The sequence below is a fragment of the Pelophylax lessonae genome (assembly GCF_965119305.1).
Source record: "Pelophylax lessonae genome assembly, chromosome: 12".
Lineage (NCBI taxonomy): Eukaryota > Metazoa > Chordata > Amphibia > Anura > Ranidae > Pelophylax > Pelophylax lessonae.
Genome location: NC_138779.1, coordinates 130,328,809 through 130,342,857, shown reverse-complemented (window position 1 = coordinate 130,342,857; position 14,049 = coordinate 130,328,809). Strand labels below are relative to the sequence as shown.

At 42.7% G+C, this 14,049-nt stretch overlaps 2 protein-coding genes across 4 annotated transcripts in view; one reads left to right on the top strand and one right to left on the bottom strand.

Moving 5' to 3' along the window:
* Window positions 1-14,049, top strand: part of DSCAML1 (DS cell adhesion molecule like 1) — a 432,791-nt gene that overhangs the window by 264,926 nt on the left and 153,816 nt on the right. The window lies entirely within an intron of this gene.
* The window catches only part of LOC309567888 (uncharacterized protein), a 246,936-nt gene continuing 244,921 nt past the window's right edge, over window positions 12,035-14,049 (bottom strand). The window contains exon 5 of the mRNA XM_082273403.1: window positions 12,035-12,048. The gene's annotated coding sequence lies outside the window, so the exon portion shown is untranslated. The remainder of the gene's footprint in view (window positions 12,049-14,049) is intronic.

The following is a 14,049-nucleotide window of genomic DNA, read 5'->3' as shown; positions in this document are numbered from 1 at the left end:
AGAACAACCTTCAGCAACTGGCATCCTCCAATCACAGAACAGAACCTCTATTGGTATACTGTAGTGAAAAAATTCAAAAGGCCAGACTATATAAGTATCACTCATAAAGGTGAATTTCCTGACAGTCTTAATCTCTTCCTCTCAGTGAAAATCGGTACTGAATTGTCCATTACAAAAAAGTGTGTGATGATGAGTCATTTCTAAATACACATTATCACCCTCTAAAAAACATTGATACCCATGACAGAAGGACATTAAATCAGAGCAGAATCAGACCACACTAAATAAGCATCAGTACTTGCATAGGACATTGCACACTGACAAGAATGTGTAGTGCTAAGGCAATCATTCTAAAAGCAACATTCATAAATTGAAACTACTTAAGTTCGTAAACATTTAAAATCTGAAGGCCACTGGTCTTGAAATCTGGTAGCAGCCAATCTGTCATTGTTTGCAAATAATGAGTGCAATGACTCTTGTCTGATAGCAGTCAACTAAATGAGTACCATGAAAGTTTTTCGTTTTATATCACCCAGTGGCAGATAAAGTGACCAAAGGGCCCTTGTGCAAAAACAATTTGTGGACTTGCGATAAACTATGGTCCATGTACAATCAATCATTAGATAGATAGATAGATAGATAGATAGATAGATAGATAGATAGATAGATAGATAGATAGATAGATAGATAGATAGATAGATAGATAGATAGATAGATAGATAGATAGATAGATAGATAGATAGATAGATAGATAGATAGATAGATAGATAGATAGATAGATAGATAGATAGTGTAGGATCTTGCTTCAAGAGTAGACCTTTAAGGACACCGCCACTTGCTTTTTCTTCATTTAAGGGCTGGTCTTGCCCACTTTTATTTAAAAGAAAGCATAGACGTTTAACTCACAGGGGTATTCAGCATTTCAATATTGCTTTAAAATAAATGACATTAAGCCCTTTTGGCTTGTAAACGCAGAATTCTTGCTCAGGCCTTACCCTTTAGGCCTTGGTCTGTCCCCTACAGACTAAACGCTCACCAGTCAGGGCGATACTTAAAGCCCAGCACACAATTGACCAATTTGTGTGCTGGCTGTTTACTAGACCTGGACCCTGGCAGGGTATTGCCATGCTACATATCCCCCTCCCTTTTTGATCCAGGAGGGGGCGTAACACACCAGCCTAACCTTTTCAACTTGGCATCTCTGTGCCAGCTATCACCCACAAGCCAAACCCTGCCTTATCAGGTAATTTTCCCTGTGTCCCCCTGCTGCACTGACTTGGGCACTACAAAGACACCCTTGTGTCTTTTTATGGGTGCACTTCCAAAAGGGCCATCTGCATATTTTCCTTGGGGCCTCAATTTTAAAAACTTTAGTAATAGACGTGGGAACTTTTATTTGGTGATCAAACTCTTTTATTGCCCCCTTGTTAAGCTTTGAGCCATTTCCCTCCTGAACCTGTAGGGGGCCTCCATCTACTGCACTGTTAACCTTAATTGTTAACCTTAATTGTGACTGTCATACCATTACACATTTTTCAGGGTTGGCAGCAACCATTTTAACTTGACCATCCAGTCTACCAATATGTTTGTTGTCACCCAAGGTAACAAAATTAGCATTTACCAGTGCCTTGCACTTTTCCTCAATCAACACACTGGAGGGGAAACGTTAAAAGTGGGGTGTTGTCTCCTATGGCAACATCACTAACCACTGACTCCACTGGCACATGATCCTCTTCCAGCAACTGTGCCGACACCTGAACACCATTATATCCTTTGTGGGTTGTGGGCATGACCTCTGCTATGTGCTCAATCTCACTTGGCCCTTCCATCTTGTGAGGGATACCATCTGCAAGCCCTTTTCCATAAGATGCTCTGCAGTCCCTCCATTTAGCACTGCAGAAGTTGTGTCCGATCTAACGTTACAAACAGCAATCTCTTTAATTAAAGCCAACAGTCTCTGTCTACACAGATCTGGCCCAGGAGTCAGGAGGGCTCCACCTAGACGAGAGGTGGGAGCCAGTGCAGCACATTTGCCGGGTGTTTACTCAGAACCCTAGTCAGGTTGATTACTTAAATATGCCATGTTGTTTTTTATCTACTTTTGTGAGTGCAATATTTTATAATTCTGAATAAACCTTTCACTGCTACGCGTAGATGGCACTGCTTCTTCTCCATTCTAGGCAATCTTCTTATAGCCTAGGCCAGTGATGGCGAACCTTGGCACCCCAGATGTTTTGGAACCACATTTCCCATGATGCTTATGCACCCTGCAGTGTAATTGAGCATCATGGGAAACGTAGTTCCAAAACATCTGGGGTGCCAAGGTTTGCCATCACTGGCCTAGGCCATCTTTATGTAGAGCAAAAATTCATGTTTTCAGATTTTTGAGAGTTCTTTGCCATGAGGTGCCATGCTGAACTTCCAGTGACCAGTATGAGAGAGTGAGAGTGATAACACCAAATTTAACACACCTGCTCCCCATTCACACCTGAGACCTTGTAACACTAACAAGTCACATGTCACCGGGGAGGGAAAATGGCTATTTGGGCCCAATTTGGACATTTTCACTTAGGGGTGTACTCACTTTTGTTGCCAACAGTTTAGACATTAATGACCAACATTGCCTTGCTAAAGAAGATGAGGGTAAAGGTGATGGACTGGCCAAGCATGTCTCCAGACCTAAACCCTATTGAGATCTGTGGGGCATCCTCAAACAGAAGGTGGAGGAGCGCAAGGTCCACCAGCTCTGTGATGTCATCATGGAGGAGTGGAAGAGGACTCCAGTGGCAACCAGTTAAGCTCTGGAGAACTCCATGCCCAAGAGGGTTAAGGTAGTGCTGGAAAATAATGGTGGCCACACAAAAAATTTACACTTTGGGCCCAATTTGGACATTTTCACTTAGGGGTGTACTCACTTTTATTGCCAGTGTTTTAGACATTAATGGCTGTGTTTTTGAGGGGACAGCAAATTTACACTGTTATACAAGCTGTACACTTACTACTACTTTACAAGATATAATAAAATATTTACAAAAATGTGAGGGGTGTACTCACTTTGGTTAGATACTGTATATTATCAGATCGTAAGATAATCTTTACATTGCGTATATTTTTATTTGTTCCGTCTACACATGTAAGGCTGGTATACTCAATGCTTTAATATTCCTTTGAGCAGCCTATGCCAATCTGGAATAAGTACCAATTATTTGTCATTCACCTGCTTTTTTTATCCCAGCATACATATTCGGTGTGTGTGTGTGGTTGTCATTTCATGTTCAATTACTTCAATGTTTGTATTGCTTTTGTAACCACAATAAACTCAAATTGTCATGTTTTTCTTACTTCCTCAATGTATCTCCTAGATATATATATATCCTTGTGTACCCCCGTCTCTCCCCTTCTCTGTTTCTAACTCATTCTCTTGCATATTCTCTCTCATCTGTGATTGGTGAATCTTCCCTGGGTGCTGCTCATTTTGCAGAGGATGTAAATATGTCTATAAATGTGTTAACTGTTTAAGTGCTCGATGAACGGGAGCAATCTCAGGATCCTTCTGCAGGGATACAAAGCAACAAAGCAGTTTTAATGTTTTATAGCACAGCATAAATCTATAGAAATCAGGGCAATTTTTTATTTTCATTATCCCGTTTCAGCTGCCCTGCATTCCACAAGACCATCATCTTTTGTCTTTTCCCATGTTTACCCCCCCCCCCCCCTTTTCTACATTGTCAGTTCCATAATCCTTAGCCCTTTTCTATTTCAGCCTGATTAATTTTTATTAGATGTCTTTTAATATCTCCCCTACTTTCTATTTTATTGGCTTTAGAAGTGCCCCCGTTCCTGTTCTACACTTTTGTAGTTGTCTCTTCTTCACTACCACCACAGTTTACTCTTTGGGTCTTCTTTATTATCATTTTTTACATTATTGCCTTTCTTTCTTTCCCATTGACTTTACGCTTATTGTATGCTACATAAGTCTTAATTGTTCTGATCAGATGGTAGCTGGTTGATAGGATTAGCAACCTTCCTCTCCGCTTCTAATACCTTGCCCTCCCAGGCTGTTGTTGTCTGGTATTAGCCAATGCTCTATATCTCTCCCTCTCTCTCTCTCTCTCTCTCCCTCCTTTGGCCTCCTTGGGAAGACTAATTAATTTATAGCCGTAGCAGCTGATCTAACAAACATGCTGCGGCTCTTTGGCTGCGATTCTTTCTTAAGGAGACGGGAAGACGCATATAGTACTATAGCACTGATTATAGCTTGGTTTGGGATGCTGGATGGAAGGGTGAAACCTCTCCCTCTACTTTAATGTCATTTGTTATGAAGAGGTTAATATGATGATGAGTCTAGCTCCATCCCAATCACTTCATTGCTGTTCTTCATCTTATTTCCGCTGTCTCACACTTTACTCCCCCTCTCCTTCTGTCTCAGTTTTTTTTTTTTGCGTGCAACACTTCTGTCATCCCTCCTCCATTTTCCTCCATTTTTCGGCGAATCTCTCTCCATTTCTGTTTATTATCCCCCTTCCTTCTTAGTTTTACACTCTTTTATATTTGGGTGAAACTCACCATCCAAGCTGTTTCCCATACAATGTGTTCTTGTAACCTTTTCTCTTTCTCTCTTCTCTCCTTACTCTTTCCCTCTATTTGCTTCTCTTCCTCCTACACATTCTGCTGCTTTCTCGCTCACACCCTCCCTCCGCTGCTCTTCTCTCAGAAAATCCATTTAAATGCAATTCTATTCATAAGGCCCCTCTCATGCATGTCTAATGAATTTCAGGGAGAATGCTCTTGCAGCGTGGCCGAGTAGGGACCCAATCTGCAAAGTGTGTACGAGTCATTTGGTGCAAAACCTGGTTGTCTTCCCTCTCTGATTACAGCTTAATTAGAAATAAAACCTTGTAGTAAGGGTGGTGAAAAGAGCGTACGTTCTCTTAACCCCTCTTATGGTGACAAGTATCGCAGTGCCAGCCTCCCGCTACTGGACAGCACTCACGCTCAACTTAAGAAAATGCATAGAGGACACTTGAGGTAAAGAACAAATATAGTAAAAATGATTCCATTTTGATAACTGAAAAGAACGTAATATTGTTATGATGGCGTTTAGCATATAAATTCCCTTTTCTGTTGCACGCATATTTATTTATATTTTTCTCCACATTTACATGCAGACCATGCCGTCTAGCAAAACCGATAGTCACAGGAATTGGGACAAACTATTACAGTACTGGGGGGTGCCCACAACAGTCACTGTATGGTTACGGGGCTTGTTGCTCCTCCAGCACCCCTTGCAATGTTATAGTTTGCTCCAACACCTGTCACTTTTGCTGCTCAGCCTGCATTGCTTGTAATAAGTGTGGAAAAAATATAAATGAAAGGCTTGTGAAATTAAAAAAGGAATTTGTATTCAAAATAACATCATTACATGTATTAACTGCATACCATTATTAGAGCGGCGTCATTTTCCAAAAATAGTCCTGTCCTAGAAACAAGATTCTACACATACCTTTGTTTCTTATGAAGACATTCCCTCTGTGTTATTGGGCTTCCATGTCTATATTGGATGTTAACACTAGTTGGGGGAGAAATTTCAGCTCGTTGGGGGGGCCCCTGTCCCTTACAACCCACCAGGTTGCATAACCTGCAGTTGCACTTTAGGCCTCCTCTGAATTCAGTTTCCTTTGGTGTTGTTTCTCATCTGGGCTTATTCCTATTATCTATGATCCACCATGCAAACAAAGAAGAGGAGGCCACCTTTTGGAATATAAAGCCACTGCCAAATTTATTGTGTTAGGGTCCTTTCACACGGCTTTCTGCCCGGTGAACGCCCTTTTGCTCAGCGGGGATCAATCCGCGGATCCCCGCTGAGCAGGCGGATGACAGGTCCGTCTCATCTAACTTTGCAGAGATGGACCAGATCCCCGCTCTCCTTTATGGGAGATCGGATGAAAACGGACCACCTGTCTGTTTTCATCTGATCCTATCCGATCTGATCCTCCAGAGGGATGGAAAATAGGGTTCCATCCATCTGGATTTCATGGACCACATCAGATCGGATAGCAGTGGGTATCAGCGAAGATGTCACCACTGACATCTGCTGCTCCATAGAGGTGCATGGAGCATCCGATCAGGTTCGCTCGAAAAAACTGACAGGCGGACCCGATCGGAAAGCCCATGTGAAAGGGGCCTTAAGGATCCATTAACAACCTGCCTGTACTGCCTTTCTCAACCTTTTTGCCCCAAAGGAATCCTTGACAAAATTTCCAGGTCTCAGGGACCCCCTGTTAACCACTTGCCGACTGCTCACAGTATATTTACTGCGGCAGTCAGCCCCTCACAGGCAGAGCGACGTAGATCTACGTCGCTAGCCTGTGAGGCTCTGGGGAGCGAGCGTGCGCCGCCGACTGCGCGCTCCCGCTCAGTCATGGACCCCCCCGCGCGTGTGCCCGGCGGATCCGATGTCTGCCGGGCACTCGCAATCGTCCGTGACACCGGGAGAAAGGCAGGCGGCTAATGTAAACAAGCCGTCTGTCATTCTCCCTTGTGTAAGAATGGTGATCATACGGTTCTACCATGTAGGACCGTTGATCACTGTTCCTACACCTCAAGCCACAGCCAATCACAGTTAGAATCACGCCCCTAGGGACACACACCACCCCTCCCTATCAAAAAAAAGTTAACCCCTTCACTACCAGTGTCATTTTACAGTAACAGTGCATATGTATAGCATTGATTACTGTAGAAATGTCACTGGTAACCCCAAAAGTGTCAACAATGTCAGTCAAGGGTCCGATCTGTCCGCCGCAATGTCGCAGTACCACAAAAAAAATCGCAGATCGCCGCCATTACGCGTTAAAAAAAAAACAACAAAAATCTTTCCCTTAGTAAACACAATAACTTTTCCGCAAACCAATCAAAATACGCTTTTTGTAATTTTTTTTTACCAAAAATATGTAGCAGAAAACAAATTAGCCTAAAATGTTAAAAAATTTAGATTTTTACATTTTTTTTTGGAGAATTTCAAAAAATTTGAAAAATATTGTTATTTCTGCAAAATTTACGCTCTTTTTTTGTTAATAGCGCATGGTCAAAAAAATCGCACAGGTGATCAAATACCTCCAAAAGAAAGCTCTGTTTGTGGGAAAAAAAGGACGTCAAATTCGTTTAGGTACAGCGTCGCACGTCCGCGCAATTGTCCGTTAAAGTCACGCAGTGCCGAATCACAAAATAGGCCCTGGTCAGGAAGGGGGTAAAATCTTCCGGGGCTTAAGTGGTTAAAACCAATTTAGTGGATGAGAAAACCGTCCCTAACAATGTTAGCCAGCAGGAACAATGTAACCATGTAACCATTACAATGTAATGGTTACATGGTTACATTGAACAATGTAACCAATTAAACCATTACAGTCAGTGTTGCCAACCCATTTGATTTTAATTTACTGACACAACATCCAATATTTACCGGCACAGCCAAGTTTTTACTGGCATTTCCGAAAGTTACAAAATTACAGTTTTAAGTACAGATTTCAGTATTCAGGCTACAAACAAGTACACTGTGCAATTAGCAATGCTTTTTAAAGTAGATGTTAAGGCAAAAAAACATATTTTATTTTTGAAATAGTAAGTAGCTCAGCGACAGGGGAAGGGCAATAAATTAGAATGGGGTGTGCACACACATGAAACTGACTCTCAGTGACACTGATAGCAGTGTGCAGCAGCACAGATCACTGACATGCCCCCTCCTGAGTCACAGTGACAGTCTCTCTCCACGCTAGGTGCTCCCTTCAGTCCACTCCAGTCCAAACAGCACTGACAGTCCCTCTCCCGGCTTGCCTAGTTCCTGTCCCGCAGTCCCACACACGACACCCCAGCCGATTTTGCTCTCTTGCACCATGACATCACATGACATGCTCAGGCACTGCCCCCCCAAACTTGCCTCCCTGCCAGCGCTGCCCAGACACACTACAGCAGGCACTCGGATGGTCTCAGCCAGCTCCGGACCGGAACTGCGCATGCACAGTTTTGAGCCCGAGCGTCACAGCCATATTTTTTACTGGCAAACTTTTCCTGTCACTGGTATTTTCTGTCAGGAAAAAAGTACCTTTTTTTTTTACTGGCTGCCAGTGAAAATGCTGATGGTTGGCAATACTGATTACAGTGGTGGTCAGAATGCCCCCTTTACAGACAGCTTAAAAAACCATTGGGAGCAGGCTTCTGGCACAATCCTGAAACTATGCAGAAACCATCAAATGAGAAGTCATTAACCACAGCTGAAGGAACCCCTAGCAACTCTGGTTGAGAATGACCGATCTATAGTTTTTTACCCTGATGGCAAGAGAACATGATAGAGTTTATACTGTTTCCCTATCTTAACCTCTGGTTTCTACTAGGTATACATTAATTAATAACAGAACTGCACTGAAATGTTCAAAGCAGCATGTTTAATGTTTTTGTCATTAGGTTTGTTTGTTCTTGATATATTTATTGATGTAGGGGATTCTAAGTCAGCCCATAGATGAATCAATTTTCTTTCCTTCCACCATGGGGAGCCTTCCCAGCCTGCAGCATACAATGATTACTGCTAGCGGCTATAGCCACTGGTGGTAATCGCATGTAGAAAAATCTGACAGGCTGCTTGTACCCAAGTTGAATGATAGATTGACTTGGGTACAATCCGATCAGCCTGCCCATGCATGGATCGAAATTTGGCTGGTCCCTGCTGAACAGGCCGAATTTTTATCCATGTATGGCTGGCTTAAGTGCAGAGTTGTATAAAGTACTCAAAACCCATGCTTGAGTAAAAGTACAAGTGCTCGATCAAAAAGTGACTTGAGTAGAAGTACTAAAGTATTCAATATTTTTTGTACTTAAGTATTGCAAGTAGTTTTTTAAAAAATGTTGCTACTCAAGTACTAAAAGTAAAAGTACCAGTAGTTTTGAAAAAAAAATTGCTACTCAAGTACTGAAAGTAAAAGTACAAGTACTGTGTTATGTAGTTATTAAAGAAAGAAGTCAAAAGTTTGAACATCATATTGCTTTTTATTATTTCAAATGCAGCTTTTCTTTTCTTACATACAGTAGCTTTTATTTTCGTATGCGCTGATAATACACATGTTTTGAGCTTCATGAAATCTGCCTTCTACTGTTCTGGCAGTGGTAATTTTTATAATAGTAACGAGTAACTATGCAGCACAAAAGAAAAATATCGGAGTAGAAGTATTGAAATCATTGAAAAAATGTAGTGAAGTAAAAGTGGAAGTAGGAGAAAAAACTTCTACTCCAGGAAAGTACAGATACCGCCTTTCGGTACTTAAGTACAGTAGTGAAGTAGTTCTACTTAGTTACTATACATCTCTGCTTAAGTGCCAAGCCAGTTACATAGGAGATTAGACTGTAAAAAGAAAAAAAGCGATTGTGAGGGCGCGCGCGCCCATTCGCCAGCGGGGAAGCTGACCCGCGGGGTGGGCAGCCGCGATTGCCACTGGGCACTTGCGACTGTGGAGAGAGAATGGCGGGCTGCTGTTGTAAACACAGCAGAACGTTGTTCTCGCAGCAATCATCACAGGGCCCGTTGTGTTCCTCCCATTTAGGAACACAGGTCTCTGTGTTGATTCCATAATAAGCCCCTCCCCACAGTTAGAAAACACCCCCTAGGCATACATTTAACCCTTTTATCGCCCCTGGGTAACCCCTTCCCTGCCAGTGTCATTAGTACAGAACAGTGCATATTTTTAGCACTGATTATTGTAGTAATGTCACTGGTACCCCTAAAAAGTGTCAAAAATGTCAGTTAGGTGTCGATCTGTCCGTTGCAACGTCACAGTCCCGCTAAAAATCGCTGATCGCCGCTATTACTAGTAAAAAAAAATAAAATAAAAATGACATAAATCTTTCCTCTAGTTTGTAGACGCCATAACTTCCAATCAAAATATGCTTATTGGGATTTTTTTTACCAAAAATATGTGAATACAAATTGGCCTAAAATAATGCAAAAATTGGATTTTACATTTTTTTTTTATTGAAAATGTTATATAGCAGAAAGTGAAAAATATTGTTGTTGTTTTTTTTTTTTCAGAATTGTCGCTCTTTTTTTTGTTTATAGCGCAATAAATAAAAATGGCAGAGGTGGTCAAATACCCCCAAAAGAAAGCTCTATTTGTGGGGAAATGCGCACTTTTAAAGTAACGCAATTGCTGGTCATTAGGGGGGGGAAATCTTCCAGCCCGGAAGTGGTTAATGTTAATTGATAACGTGATTTATTATTTTGTTACAATCATTTCTTGCAGCTCTGCAGTGCTCAGTGCAAAGTTGTGTTCTCCAAATTTGGTATTAATCGCTTTCATCACTACTGCAAAATATTGTACATGAAATCCACAGCAGCATTTTACTGACAGCCCAGAATTGTACAAGCTAGAAATTGTTCTCAGTGTAAAGAATTCATCTCTGTGTATTTATACCATACTTCTTCATTGCGTTTAGCCTTTCCATTCATATCTCTTCTCTTTACCTTCTCTGGTGTATACCCAGGCTAAGTAGTGTTTGGGGACTCCCCAATTCAATTTGACAAATGTTGATCGATCCTGATTGGCCGCCAGGGTTCTATGCAGTGCACATTAACCTGAACTATGGGCAGGCCCTCCCTCCTCCCCTTGCTCACTTCATCCTTCGTCCAAGTAATGAGACGGCGTCCCCCTCCTTCTTCTCTGCTGCCTTCACCTCTCACTTTATTTTAACTGCTGCTGATCGATTAGCTGTATGTGTTATGGATTAGCTGCTATAATAATATCACATACACTTCAGAAAAGTGTGAATGTGTGCTTTAACGTGCTGAATAGAGCTACTGTGGCGTAAAAGCATTATACATTCTTAAATGAAGGAGTTTGCAATTCAATTTTTTTGATCAAGCAAAGAAAATACACAAGCCCACATTTAAAGGAGAACCGTGCTCAATAACTGGTAGAGCTGACAGTTCCTAACCAGTTCTGGACCGGAAGGATTTGCCCCCTTAACCACTTTACCACCGGAGGATTTTGCTGTCTTACGTCCAGGCCACTTTTTGCGATTCGGCGCTGTGCGACTTTAACTGACAATTGCGCGGTCGTGCGACGCCGTACCTAAACAAAATTTATGTGTTTTTTTTCCCCACAAACAGAGCTTTCTTTTGATGGTATTTGATCACCTGTGCGATTTTTACTTTTTGCGCTATAAACAAAAAAAGAGCGTTTATTTTGAAAAAATAACAATATTTTTAACATTTTTTTATATGAAATTCCCCCCCCAAAAAATTAAAAAATCAAAATTTTTTTACATTTTTGGTCAATTTGTTTTCTGCTACCTATGTTTGGTAAAAAAAAATCACAATAAGCGTATTTTGATTGGTTTGCGCAAAAGTTATTGCGTTTACTAACTAAGGGAAAGATTTCTGTCATTTTTGGTGTTTTTTTTTAACGCGTAATGGCGGCGATCTGCGATTTTTTTTGCGGGACTGCGACATTGCAGCAGACAGATCGGACCCTTAACTGACATTTTTGACACTTTTGGGGGTACCAGTGACATTACTACAGTAATCAGTGCTATAAATATGCACTGTTACTGTAAAATGACACTGGCAGGGAAGGGGTTAACTTTATTGGAGAGGGAGGGGTTAATGTATGCCTGGTGCTTACTGACGTGTGGGGGGAGGTGACTGAGTGACATAGGGACAGATCGCATGTTCAGCTATGCTGAACCCTGCAATCTGTCACTCCTTGTCTCTTAGGAGATCCGCCCGCTCTGTTTACACAAGCGGGCGGATCTCCAAACTCGATTCCCCGACAATCGGGGAAGAGCAGCGACGATCCTGGCCCGACTCCCGCTGTGACTGAAAACAGTGGGAGCGCGCCCCCGGCGGCGCGCGAGCGCCGCCTACAGGGGGAGGAGTAGGTCTACGTCGCTGGACGGAATCCAGCCACTTTGCCGCAGTACAGTCAACGTGACTGGTCGGCAAGTGGTTAAAGAGAAAGTAAACCCTCCTCTGACACTTGTACCTATAGGTAAGCCTATATTAAGGCACTGTAAATATCTCCTAAACATGCACCCTTTAGGAGATATTTACCTTAGATGCATCCAGCGACGTCACTGGCGCATGCGCTCTGAAGGAACGGCCGCTGGGGCCGTTCCTTCAGGAACTCCGTGCCGTGACCGTCGGCTCCCGCGCGCGTGCGCGGGAGTGACGTCACCGCGGCTCCGGCCAATCAGATGGCCGGATGCCGCGATCCCAGAAGACGGGCGACTGGACATGTCGCCTGTCATACAGGTAAGCGGGCGGCACGGGGGGGGCTCGTTCTAAGGTAAGTATTTCATATTGAGCTAGTATGCGATGCATACTAGCTCATTATGTGTTTCTCTTTCAGGGTGAAAAATAAAAAAAGGGTTTACAACCTCTTTAAAGGCCAGGCCATTTTTTGCGATTCGGCACTGCGTTACTTTAACTGAAAACTGCGCGGTGGTGCGACGCTGTACCTAAAAAAAAAAATTGGAGTCTTTTTTTCCCCCCCACAAATAGAGATTTCTTTTGGTGGTATTTGATCACCTGTGGAAATTTTATTTTTTGCACTATAAACAACAAAAGAGCGACAATTCTGGAAAAACAAAATATTTTTCACATTCTGCTTTATAACATCCCCCCCCCCCCCCCCAAAAATCCAAATTTTTCATCCTTTTAGGTCAATTTGTATTCTGCTACATATTTTTGGTAAAAAAAAAAATTCAAATAAGCATATTTTGATTGGTTTGCGCAAAAGTTATCATGTCTACAAACTGAGGAACGATTTATGTCATTTTATTTATTTATTTATTTTTTTTACTAGTAATGGCGGCGATATGCAATTTTTAGCAGGACTGCGTCATTACGGCGAACAGATCGGACCCCTAACTGACATTTTTGGCATTTTTGGGGGGACCAGTGACATTACTACAGTAATCAGTGCTAAAAATGTGCACTGTTACTGTAATAATTACATTGGCAGGGAAGGGGTTAACCTAGTGGGTGATCAAAGAGTTAAATGTAAGCCTAGGGGAGTGTTTACTAACTGTGGGGGGAGGGACTTGTAAAATGACCATAGAGACCTGTGATCCTATATAGAAGGATCACAGGCGCTCTGTGATCATTTCAGAGAGAAGAACGGTCGGCTGTGTCTACAACTGCTGCCCGTTATACTTCTCTCTCAGCGGGGAGCGATCGCGGGTGCCCGACGGCAATCGCGGCTGCTGGGCCCATGCATTGGCCTAGTGGGGACGGGAGCATGCCAGTGGCGGCGCACGCTCGGCCCACCCCCCCACACCAAGCGCGCGACCGATGTAGGGCTACGTCAGTTCACGCAGAAGAGCCGGCCTGCCACAGTAAATGTGCGGCGGGCGGTCCGTAAGCTCTTAACTAATGCTACCATTATCTTTACTTTTTACATCCAATGCAATACCTTGATATCGGTTTCTGAAATAAATAATGGTTTAATTTGTAATTGAGCTCATTCATTGTTGACATGACTAGGGTAATAAATATGTCTTGTCATCTTCTGCTTTGATCTATACCACACCCAACCTTTTAAAGCGGAGTTCCGGCCACAGAATCGATTTTTTTTTTAAATACTTCCCAAATAGTGATCCACCGCCCTTCATACATCCGCTAATCTGGTTTTACACAGTTTAATAAGTGATTTGCAATCATAAAATCTTACTTTAGAAATCGTTTGCTGAGCGCCGCCATCTTTGTTCTGGTCACCCGAAGCCGCAGTATGAAAATGTATGCCCTGCTTCCTGGTTCTTGCTGGATGGGGCAGATAAATGCAGCGTGAAATCTCGCGCATGCCCAGTACTATGCGATCGGCATAGTAAGGGTTTTCATAGGGACGCCTATCATTGCGTCATTTCCTGTTTGCAAATAACGAGATGAGAGGAGCGGCCGGCCGCCTACGTCACTGCCCATTGCCTCCTGGGAGTGATGAGTAAGAGCTCCCAGCACGCATTGCAGGACAGGAAGTGACGGCGCGGGCCGCGGCAGCAGAGGGAGGAAAT